Here is a 12,047-nt window from a genome sequence, read left to right as displayed (position 1 = left end):
TAGCTCTCTCTTTGTCTCTTTCAGTCTCCCTCTCTGCCTCCAGCTTGTGGTTCAGTATGAAAAGTTCTCAGTTTGTGTGAAGGACTACAACAACATTACTGCTTGCTGATATAACATCATGTATGGTCTCCTAAAAATATAAACAATGTCCCAATTAAATGATTTTTGTTTAAATATTTGCCTTGGTCAGGGAGAATTTTCACAGAAAATTATTCACTGACTGTGCATTTAACAAATAATAATAGAATATGTCATAATGTGAAACTCACAAGTGAAGGACACGTGACTTTATTAATGACCCTTTGAAAGAATTATGTGATGTTCGCTTTGGCAGCATATATACTAAAATTGGAAAGATGATGAGAAGCTTATCATGGCCCTTGCACAAGGATGACATGCAAATTCCTGTAGCATTCCATATTTTTTGGAGAAATTAAAGAAAACACAAATATTGGAAATTGTGGAGAGAAAGAACTGAGGGAAGAAAACAGCATCTACAGAGGTAAGCATGACCAATAGACTATATGAGATGGAAACAAGAAACTCAGTTGTGGAAGATACAATGGAAGAAAACAGTGTATTTGTCAAAGAAAATGTTAAATCTAAAAAAAATCCTGCAACAGGCCATCCAAGAAATTCAAGACAAAATAAAAAGACAAAACATAAGAAAAATTAGAATAGAGGAAAATTATAGGCAGTTCTCTCCTCCAAGGCCCAGAAGTATTTAAAAAAAATGAAGATGATTTCCCCAACTTGAAGGAAAGGCCAATAAGAATAGAAAAGATCTACAGAACACCCAAAAAATTAGTCCAGAAAAGAAAATCTTCCCATAACATAGTAATCAAAACAGCAAGTATACAGAAAAAAAGGAAAAAAATACTAAAAGTTGTAAGGGAAAAAGGCCAAGTAACATCTAATGGAAAACCCATCAGAATCACACCTGACTTCTCAGCAGAGACTTTGAAAGCCAGATGAATATCATGCAGGCCCTAAGAGAACACAGACATCAGCCAGGCTACTATACCCAGCAAAATTATCAGTCCTCATAGACAGAGAGAACAAGATATTCAAAGACAAAAACAAATTTCAACAATACCTACACACAAATCCAATATTACAGAAGCACTAGTAGGAAAAATTCAACCCAAGAAAACTAGCTAATTTCAAGAAAACACAGGAAAGAATTAACTTCACTACAGTAAAACAAAAGCAACCAAGCACAAAACCTTAATACCACAGCCAACATCAAACTTAAAGGACCTAACATGCACTGGTCATTGATCTCTCTCAATATCAGTGAACCCAATTCTCCAATTAAAATATACAGACTAACTCAATGACTGGCTCTTTGGTCTCCCCACCCCCGAAGGGAGGAGCAGTCCTGTTAGGCCACAGAGGAGGGCTTTGCAGCCAGTCCTGAAGATACCAGATAAAACAGGATCAGATGAATGGGGAGGAGGTCCCCCCTATCAGTGGACTTGGAAAGGGGCACGGTGGAGATGAGGGAGGGAGGGAAGGACTGGGAGGGACTGAGGGATCAGGACACGGCTGGGATACAGAGTTAATAAAATGTAACTGATAAAAAAAATAAAAAATAAATAAATAAATAAATAAAACAAGTAAATGAAAAAAAAATACAGACTAACAGAATGGATGCTTAAACAAGACCCAGCAGTCTGTTGCATGCAAGAAACACACCTAAGTCACAAAGAGATATTACCTGAGTGTAAAGTCATGGAAGACTGCTTTCCAAGGAAATGGACCCAAGAGACAAGTAGGAATAGCCATTCTAATATCTGATAAAATAGTATTTTAACCAAATTTAATAAAAAGAGATGTGTACTTCATACCCATCAAGAGAAAATTCCACCAGGAAGATATCACAATCCTGAACATCTATGGCCCAAATACAAGGGCACCCACATATGTAAAACAAACATTGATAAAACTTAAACAGCACATAGATACCCACACATTAGTAGTGGGAGTCTTTAACACCCCATTCTCAACAAAGACAGGTCAACAGAACAGAAATTAAACAAAGAAAATATGTCTCTGACAGCGATCATGGATCAAATGGACCTAGCAGATATTTACAGAACCTTACACCCAAACACAAATGAATTTAATTTCCTATCAACACCTCATGGAACTGTCTCCAAAATAGACCATATGTTTGGCCACAAAGCAAGCCTCAGCAGATACAAGAAGACTGAAATATTCCCTTGATCTTCTCTGATCAGCATGGAATAAAGATTCACATCAACAGAAATAGCAAAAAGCCTAACACATGGAAACTGAACAACTTGCTACTAAATGACACCTGGGTCAGGGAAGATATAAAGAAAGAAATTAAAGTCTTCTTAGAATTCAATGAAAATGGAGGCACAACATACCCAAAGTTATGGAGACAATGAAAGCAGTACTAAGAGGAAAGTTCATAGCACTAAGTGCCTTCAAAAAGAAATTCAAGACACCTCATTCTAGAAAATTAATGGCTCACCAAAATACCCTAGGGGTAAAAAAAAAAAAAAAAAAAAAAAGCAGACACACCAAAAAAGAGTAGACAGCTGGAAATTACAAAACTCAGGGCTGAAATCAATCTGCTAGAGAAAAATAAAACAATTCAAAAATCAATAAAACCAAGAGCTGATTCTTTGAAAAGAATGAAGAAGATAGACAAACCCTTAGCCAAACTAAGTAAAAGGCAGAGACACTATCCAAATCAACAAAATCAGAAATGATAAGGGGGACAAAACTACAGACACTGAGGAAATCCAAACAATCATTAGGACTTCCTTCAAAAGTCTATATGCCACAAAATTTGAAAATCTAAATGAAATGGACAATTTCCTTGATCGTTCCACTTACCAAAGCTAAATCAAGACCAGGTAAATCGATTAAATATTCCTATATCCCCTAAGGAAATAGATGTGGTCATTGAAAGACTTCCATTGAAAAAAAAGCCCAGGACCATATGGTTTCAACACAGAATGCTACCAGATTTTCAAAGAAGAGCTAACTCCAATTCTCTTCAAACTATTCCACAAAATAGAAACTGAAGGAACACTACCAAATTCAGTCTAGGAAGCCACAGTCACCTTGGTACCTAAACCTCACAAAGACCTAACAAAGAAAGAGATCCAAAAATATTCAACAAAATACTTCCAAACCAAATACAAGAACACATGAAAGTTATCATCCCCTGTGACCAAGTAGGCTTCTTCCCAGGTGTGCAGGGGTGGCTCAATTTATGGAAATCCATCAATGTGATCTACCATATTAACAAACTGAAAGAGAAACACAATGATAATCTCCTTTGATGCTGAAAAAGCATTTGAGAAAATACAACATTCATTCATGTTTAAAGTACTGGAGAGATGAGTGATACAATGCATATATCTAAATATAATAAAGGCAATATCAAACTCATGAGAGAAGCTGAAAGCGATCCCACTGAATTCAACAACAATGCAAGGCTGCCCACTGTCTCCATATCTCTTCAACAAAGTTCTGGAATTCGTTGTTATAGCAAATAATAATAATAATAATAATAGAAGCGATGAAGAGGATACAAATCGGAAAGGAAAAATCAAAGCACAGCTATTTGCAGATGAGATGGTAGTATACCCAAGTGACCCCCAAAATTCTACCAGGGCACTCTTATAGATGATAAACACTTTCATCAAAGTGGCAGGATACAAAATTAAATAAAAAAGTCAGTAGCCCTTCTGCATTAAATAAACAAACAAACAAACACACCTGGCTGAGAAAAAAATTAGGGGAAAAAAAACACCCTTCAAAATAGCCAAAAGAAAAGACAAAACATACCTTGGTGTAACCCTAGCCAAACAAGTCAAAGACTTCTATCTAAAAAATTTCAAGTCTCTAAAGAAAGAATTGGTAGAAGATATTAGAAGATGGAAAGATCTCCCATAGTCATGGCTTGATAGGATTAACATACTAAAAATGGCCATCTTACCAAAACCAATCTACAGATTCAATGCAGTTCCCTTTAAATTACCAACAAAATTTTTTACAAAAAAAATTGAAGGAAAAATTCTAAACTTCGTAAGGAAAAACAAGAAACCCAGAATTGCTAAAACAACCCTCTACAATAAAAGATCTTCTAGAAGAATCATCATCCCTGATCTCAAACTGTACTGTAGAGTAGCAATAATAAAAACGGATTGGTACTGACCTAGAAAAGGAATGGTGGATCAATGGAACTGAATAGAAGGCCCAGAAATAAACAAACACACTTATGGACACCTGAGTTTTGATAAAGATGCCAAACCTATACAATGGAAACAAGATGGCATCTTCAGCAAATGGTGTTGGTCTAACTGGATGTCACCATGTAGAAAGATGCAACTAGTATCATACTTACCACCCTGTACAAAAGTAAAGTCCAAGTGGATTAAAGACCTCAACATAAAACCTGACACATTAAATCAGGTAGAAGAAGAAGTGGGGAAGAGCCTTGAACTCATTGGCACAGGAGACCACTTTCTGAACAGAGCACCAACAATCAATTAAAGGGACCTCATGAAACTTTTCTAAAGGTTCTGTAAAACAGTCATCAAAACTAAACAAATGCTTACAGATTGGCAAAGAATCTTCACCAAGCCTCTAAGTGACAGAGGACTATAACCCAGTATATACAAAGAACTAAAGAAGTTGAAAAGAAACAAATCCAGTATTCCAATTAAAAATGGGGAACAGAACTAAACAGAGAATTATTGATAGAGGAATATCAAATGGCAGAGAAACACTTAAATAAATGCTTAACGTCATTCACCATCAGGGAAAAGCAAATCAAACTACCCTGAGATTTCATCTTGTACCCATCAGATTGGCTAACAGGAAAACCTAAAGTGACAACACATGCTGGAGAGGGTGTGGAGAAAGGGGAACCTTCTTTCACTGCTGGTGGGAAAATAAACTTGTACAACCACTCTGGAAATCAATCTGGTGCTTTCTCAGGCAACTAGGAATAGCACTTCCTCAAGTTCCAGTTATACCACTCCTAGCCATATATCCAAAAGAGGCTCAAGTACACAATAAGGACATTTGCCCAACCATGTTTGTAGCAGCTTTATTTGTAATAGCCAAAACCTGGAAACAACCCATATGCTCCCCCAACTGAAGAATGGATACAGAAATTGTGGAACATCTACACAATGTAATAATACTCAGCAATAAAAAACAAGGAAATCATGAAATTTGAAGGTAAAGGTGGGAACTGGAAGTGAGCTATACCAGAAGCAGAAAGACACAGTTGGTATATATTCACTCATGGAGAGACATAGAATAAACCTACTGAAAACGGTACACCTAAAGAAAGTAATCAAGAAGGAGGACTCTGGCTAAAATGCTCAATCCCCATCCCAAAGGCAAAGAGGATGGATATCCAAAGAAGGAGAATATTTAGAACAATTTAGGAGCCGGCCACAGAAAGCTTCTGAAAGTCTCTGCCCTGGAGACTATCAAAGCAGATGCTGGGACTTATGGACAAATGTTGGGCAAATTGCATGGAATCTAATGAAAAAAGTGGGAAATAGTAAGATCTGTAGGGGACAGGAGTTCCACAAGGAAGGCAACAGAACCAAAAAAATCTGAGCACAGGGGTCTTTCCTGAGACTCAAACTCCAACAAAGTACCACGCATGGAGAAAACCTAGAACCTCTGCACAAATGTAGCTCATGGCTGTAGAGTGTCCAAGGGAGTTCCATTGTAATAGGAACAGGGACTGCCCTTGACATGAACTCATTGAACTGCTTTTTGAAAACCACACCCTGATTGGAGAGCAGCCTTAACAGGCCACAGAGGAAGACAATGCAGCCACTCCTAATGAGATCTGATGGGCAAGGATAGAAGGAAATAGAGGAAGACCTCCCCCATCAGTGGACTTGGGGAGGGGCATGCATGGACAAGGGGGATGAATGTTGGGTTTGGGAGGGAAGAAGAAGTGGTTTATTGGGGGATACAACCTGAATAAAGTATAATTAATAAAATTTAAAATAAAAATATTTAAAAATATAATTCCTTTTGGTGTTGTATTATAGGAGAATGTGCTTTGAGGTTGACATGCCAATAAAAGTAACCAGACAGAATGGAGTCTCAGTGTATTGGTGTCTTTCAATTTATATCTTTGTGTCTTCTGGTCTCAGTCTTAATATTTCCGAATCTGTTTCTCTAGCTTTTTCTCTTTCTTGCTCTCTATGTAACCCTCTCTCTGTCTGCTGCTTATGGGTCAGTATGAAAGGCTCTGACTACTACAAGAAGATGACTGCTTGCCAGTGTGACATCCTACACAGTCTCTAAATTTAAATGCAAGGTCCCAATTAAACGCTTTTTGTTTAAAGAGTTGCTTTAGTCAGAGAGCATTCTCACAGTCACTAATTCCCTGAGTGTGGACATACATGTGTATTTAACAAATAATAATGGAATCTGTGATAATGTGAAAGTCACATGTCAAGGACTAGTGACTTTATTAAAGACCACTTGAAATAAATATGTGACTCTTTTCCTGAACTAAGATTATTGGACACAGGAACTGTCATCTCTGGGTTGTGTGCTTTCAGCTGGGAAGATTGAGGCCTGTAGGGCTGCTCAGCCTTTCTAACATGCTAGTTGTCTTCTTGGCCCTTTTAATAGCTGGCTCATGAAACTCTTACTGGTTTTCACCTGTTTTATGACATTATTCTCCCTCTCTGCCAGTCATCATCTGAGAATCTGGATGTTTCAATGGAGATGATTAAAGAAACTTTCCTTTCTGCCAGTATATCTGATCCTGTACACAAGTGACTGTTTCTTTGAAACCCAACATGCCTTTATCTTATGTGTTTATCCAGTTCACACACCTTTACTCCTGTTTACCTCTGTGACAATGTCATGTAGGAAATTAAACTTTATTGTTCATTGAATTGGACAGCTTCCTAAGTAGTGAAGCTTCAAAGTGATGTGGGATTAAGGTGAATGTACTTATTGACCAGGTGAATTCCTACTATTGTCTTGGATCTGAAATATCCTAGGTTGTGATTTTGAACTGAGCATCTACTGCTGTACTCACTAAATGTATCTTCACATTCTTATCAATATAATAGGCATTCTGGGCCTAGGTTTACCTGGGGTATTGATTCTTTAAGAGCAGGGAAAAGAGAAGGAAAGCAGATAACTCCTGTGACTAGTTTGGCTGAAACAGAGAAATATCTGTCACTTTAAAAGGAAAACTGAGGGGTAATAAACTATTTGATAGCTGGTGCTACTTCACAATAGAGTTGCCAGCCCTCTAGGGTTGCCTTGTCTGACATTTCTGGATTGGCAGCTGTGTCCTACTCAGTGGTCAATTCTCCTTGTCTTGGTTTACAGTTCAAACTAGTCCTTCAGGACAGAAAAATATGTCCAAGTTATATCCCTATGTCAGAAGAGCAGAAGATTTTCCTGCAGTGTTCCCATAGGCAAATATTCCAAATATAATTTTATTGCCAGGACTGCTTGTTGAGAGGTGCTACCTGACTGCATGTGGTCTGAGGTAGGTGGGTAACCACTAGTTCATGGCTAGGATTCTCTGCTACAAAATGACTTCCTGAAAGCATGCATTACACAGTCATATTCTTCCCTCCTTTAGTGGAATCTTTTCTCCAGGTTAAAAGTCATTGTAAAATTGTCAATGTATTATTTTTATTGATTTTGTGGGAAATTCATATACTATACATTATGCTACTTTTCCATTGTTCCCAGGTTCAAATCCATACCCATGTGTCACACTATTTTTTTTTTCTGTCTTTAAAATACATCAATTGAAGTATGTGTTGTTCATTTACTCATTGAAACAAAGTCAGAGTCTCAGTGCCAAGTCCCTTAAAGAATACTTAGTTCATCAGCTCGTACCACCCCAAGAAAAGCCATCAGTCCTGAAGAGCTCTGTAATTCATTAAACTGATCACAGTTGTTCAATTTGTATCCCCTCTGCTGCTCCCTCCTTCTCCTTGCACTCCCTCTCCCCCCCTTCCTCTACCCCTATGACCTTTCTCTTGTTACCCGATAGGGGAGGTCCTCCTCATCCTTCTAGCTGATCCTACCTTGTCATTTCTCATCAAAGCTGGCTGCATCGGCTTCCTCTAAGGTCTGATTCTCAGGGCATTGTTCTCCTCAATTTCCTCTATTTAGGACACTCGTCCTGCCTTCTCTCCTGCCGGCTTCCCAGAGCTGTGACAGGTGGGAGAATTTCATAGGGAAATCCCATTTAGAGCTGGGTGTTTTAAAGTCTCTCTGTTCATAATATTGGCCTTTGGGTCCCTGTAGGCAATCTCAATTGATGCAGAAGGAAGCATCCCTCCATCTTCTTAAACTTCCTAGTGATTTGAATTGTGATGTCCCCGTGAAGTACATCTGTTTACATGTTGAGTCACCATTGAGGAAATGTCTGGAAATTGTTAGGAGGTATGGCCTTGTTAGATAATATAATGTAATCATTATATTATCTATAGTTATATAGATATATCCTATATCTATATCTATATCTATATCTATCTATCTATCTCTCTCTCTCTCTCTCTCTCTCTCTCTCTCTATATATATATATATATATATATATATATATATATATCCTAGTTATATCCTAGGAGAGTGTGATGTGAGGTTGATAGTCCAATGAAAATAACCAGACAGAATGGGTCTTTGACTCTCAGTCACTATATAACTTTTTTTTCTGTTGATCATGGTCTCTATTTCTGAATCTGTCTCTCTAGCTCTTTCTCTCTTTCTCTCTCTCTCTCTGTCTCTATCTCTCTGCCTTCTGCTTGTCTTTCAGTATGAAAAGCTCTCAGTTCTGCTGAAGGACTACAACAAGTTGTCTGCTTCCTGATATGACATCATGGATAGTCTCTGTAAGAATATAAGCAAGGTCCCAATTAAAAACTGTTGTTCAAAAAGTTGCTTGGTCAGGAAGCGTTTTCCCATGAAGTAATTCACTGACTGAGGACATGCCTGTGCATTTAATAAATAATATTAGAATCTGTGATAATATGAAATTCAAGGTTACCCAACTTTAAGAATGACTATTGGAATGAAATATGTTACAGATTAACAGAACTAAAAGTCTTGGACACAGGAACTGTCATCTCTGGGTTTTCTTTCAGTTGCCCAAAATGAAGCACGTAAGGCTGCACATCCTTTCTCTCAAGCAGGCTGTCCACTTGGCCATTTTAATAACTAACTCTGGAAACCATTATTGGCACCTGTTTCGTGACATCATAATACCTTTTTATTTCAAAAGTCCATTTTGATGCCTTAGCACAATCACTTCAAAATACAGTCATAATAGCAATGTGATGTCAAAATAATACTGTGAAATCTTTTTTTTATGGTCTCGTTTTGTTTTTATGATTTTTTTCTTATTATTTTATTTTATTTTTCTTTATTACTTACACTTTACTCACTTTGTATCCCCCCCATGGTTCTCTCCCTCCTCCCATCCCAATCCCTCCTTTCCTCCACCCTCTGCATGCATGTCCCTCCCAAAGTCCACTAATAGGGGAGGACTTCTTTTCTTTTTTTCTGATCCTAGTCAATTAGCTCTCATCAGGAGTGGCTGCCTTATCGTCTTCTGTGGCTTGGTAATACTGCTTCCCCACTCAGTGGGAGGTAATTAAAGAGCAGGCCAATCAGTTCATGTCAGAGACAGTCTCTGCTCCTATCATAATGAAACCCATTTGGATACTGAACTGCCCTGGGCTACATCTGTGCAGGGATCTTAGGTTATCTCCATGCATAGTCCTTGGTTGGATTAGCAGTCTCAGTAAAGACCCCTGTGCTCAGATATTTTGGTTCTGTTGCTCTCCTTATGGAGTTCCTGTCCTCTCCAGATCTTACTGTTTCCCACTTCATTCCTAACATTCCCTGCACTCTGCCGAAAGGTTGCCCATAAGTCTCAACATCTACATTGATAGTCTGCAAGGCAGAGCTTTTCAGAGGTCCCCTGTGTCAGGCTCCTGACTTGTTCCCTCTTTTCTCCTTCTTCTGATGTCCAGCCTCTTTGCCTTTCTGGATAGGAATTGAGCATTTTAGCAAGAATCCTCCCTCTTGATTAGTTTCTTTAGGTGTACAGATGTTAGTAGGTTTATCCTATATTATATATCTATATGAGTGAGTATATACTGTGTGCATCCATCTGCTGCTGGGATAGTTCACTCAGCATGATCTTTTCCAGATCCCACCATTTACCTGCAATTTTCATGATTTTCTTGTGTTTGATTGCTGCGTAATATTCCATTGTGTAGATATACCACAACTTGTGCATCCATTCCTACACTGAGGGGCATCTTGGCTGTTTCCAGCTTCTGGCTATTACAAATAAGGCTGCTACAAACATTGTTGAGCAAATATCCTTATCGTGTACTTGAGAATCTTTTGTATATATGCCTAGGAGTGGTATAGCTGGATCTTGAGGAAGCACTATTCCTAGTTGTCTGAGAAAACATCAGATTGATTTCTAGAGTGGTTGTGTAAGTTTACATTCCCACCAGGAGTGGAGGCAGTTTCCCCTTTCTCCACAACCTCTCCAGCATGTGTTGTCTCTTGAGTTTTTGATCTTAGCCATTCTGATGGTGTAAGGTGAAATCTTAGGGTTGTTTTGATTTGCATTTCCCTGATGGGTAATGAGGTTGAGCATTTCTTTAAGTGTTTCTCTGCCATTCAATATTCCTCTGCAGAGAATTCTCTGTTTAGCTCTCTACCCCATTTTTTAATTGGATTACTTGATTTTTTGCTGTTTAACTTCTTTAGTTCTTTATGTGTACTAGATATTAGCCCTTTGTCAGATATAGGGTTGATGAAAATCTTTTCCCAATCTATAGGCTGTTGTTTTGTTCTGAGGACAGTAGCCTTTGCTTTACAGAAGCTTTTCAGTTTTATGAGGTCCCATTTATTGATTGTTGCTCTTAGACCCTGTGCTGTTGGTGTTCTGTTCAGGAAGTTGTCTCCTGTGCCAATGAGTTCAAGGCTATTCCCCACTTTTTCTTCTAAGCGGTTTAGTGTGTCTAGTTTTATGTTGAGGTCTTTCATCCACTTTTTTTTTTTTTTTTGCAGGGTGATAAGTATGGATCTATTCACATTTTTCTACATGTAAACTTCGAGTTAGACCAGCACCATTTGTTGAAGATGCTGTCTTTTTTCCATTGAATGGATTTGTCATCTTTGTCATAAATCAGGTGTCCATAAGTGTGTGGATTTATTTATTTATTTATTTATTCAATTCCATTGATCCACCAGTCTGTTTCTATGCCAGTACCATGCAGTTTTTAGTATTGTTGCTCTGTAGTACAGCTTGAGATCAGGGATGGAGAAACCTCCTGAAGATCTTTTACTGTAGAGAATTGTTTTAGCAATTCTGGGTTTCTTGTGATTTCATATGTAGGTGAGAACTTTTCTTTCAAGGGCTTTAAAGAATTGTCTTGGTAATTTGTTGGGAATTGCATTGATTCTGTAGATTGCTTTTGGTAAGATGGCCATTTTTACTATATTAATCCTGCCAAGCCATGAGCAGGGGAGATCTTTCTGTCTTCTGATAACTTCTTCTAATTCTTTCTTCACAGACTGGAATTTTTTTTTCATACAAGACTTTGACTTGGTTGTTTAGGTTCATTCCAAGGTACTTTATGTCCTTTGTGGCTATTGTGAAGTGTGTTGTTTAACTAATTTCTTTCGCGGCCCTTTTGTCCTTTGTATACAGGAAGGCTACTGATTTTTTTGAGTTAATTTTGTATCCAGCCACTTTGCTGAAGGTGTTAATCAGCTGTAGGAGTTCCCTGGTAGAGTTTTTGGGGTCACTCAGGTATACTCTCTTCCTCTCCAATTTGTAGCCCCTCTATCTCCTTCAATTGTCTTATTGCTCTAGCTAGGACTTCAAGAACATTGTTGAAATGATATGGAGATAGTGGACAACCTTGCCTTGTCCCTGATTTCAGTGTGAAAGATTTAAGTTTCTCTCCATTGAGTTTAATGTTGGCGCTAGGCTTGCTGTATATCGCCTTTACTATGTT

General features: G+C 38.1%; 1 non-coding gene across 1 annotated transcript; it reads left to right on the top strand.

The window, feature by feature from the left end:
* The first annotated feature begins 318 nt into the window (after nt 1-318).
* LOC132651603 (U6 spliceosomal RNA) lies at nt 319-425 on the top strand. The gene has a single exon (XR_009589189.1). It is a non-coding gene; the product is annotated as a U6 spliceosomal RNA (small nuclear RNA).
* The last annotated feature ends 11,622 nt before the right edge of the window (nt 426-12,047 follow it).

The sequence above is a fragment of the Meriones unguiculatus genome (genome assembly GCF_030254825.1).
Source record: "Meriones unguiculatus strain TT.TT164.6M chromosome Y unlocalized genomic scaffold, Bangor_MerUng_6.1 ChrY_unordered_Scaffold_23, whole genome shotgun sequence".
In the NCBI taxonomy this organism is placed as follows: domain Eukaryota; kingdom Metazoa; phylum Chordata; class Mammalia; order Rodentia; family Muridae; genus Meriones; species Meriones unguiculatus.
Note: the sequence above shows the minus strand (reverse complement) of the source record. Positions and strands in the feature narration are given on the sequence as shown.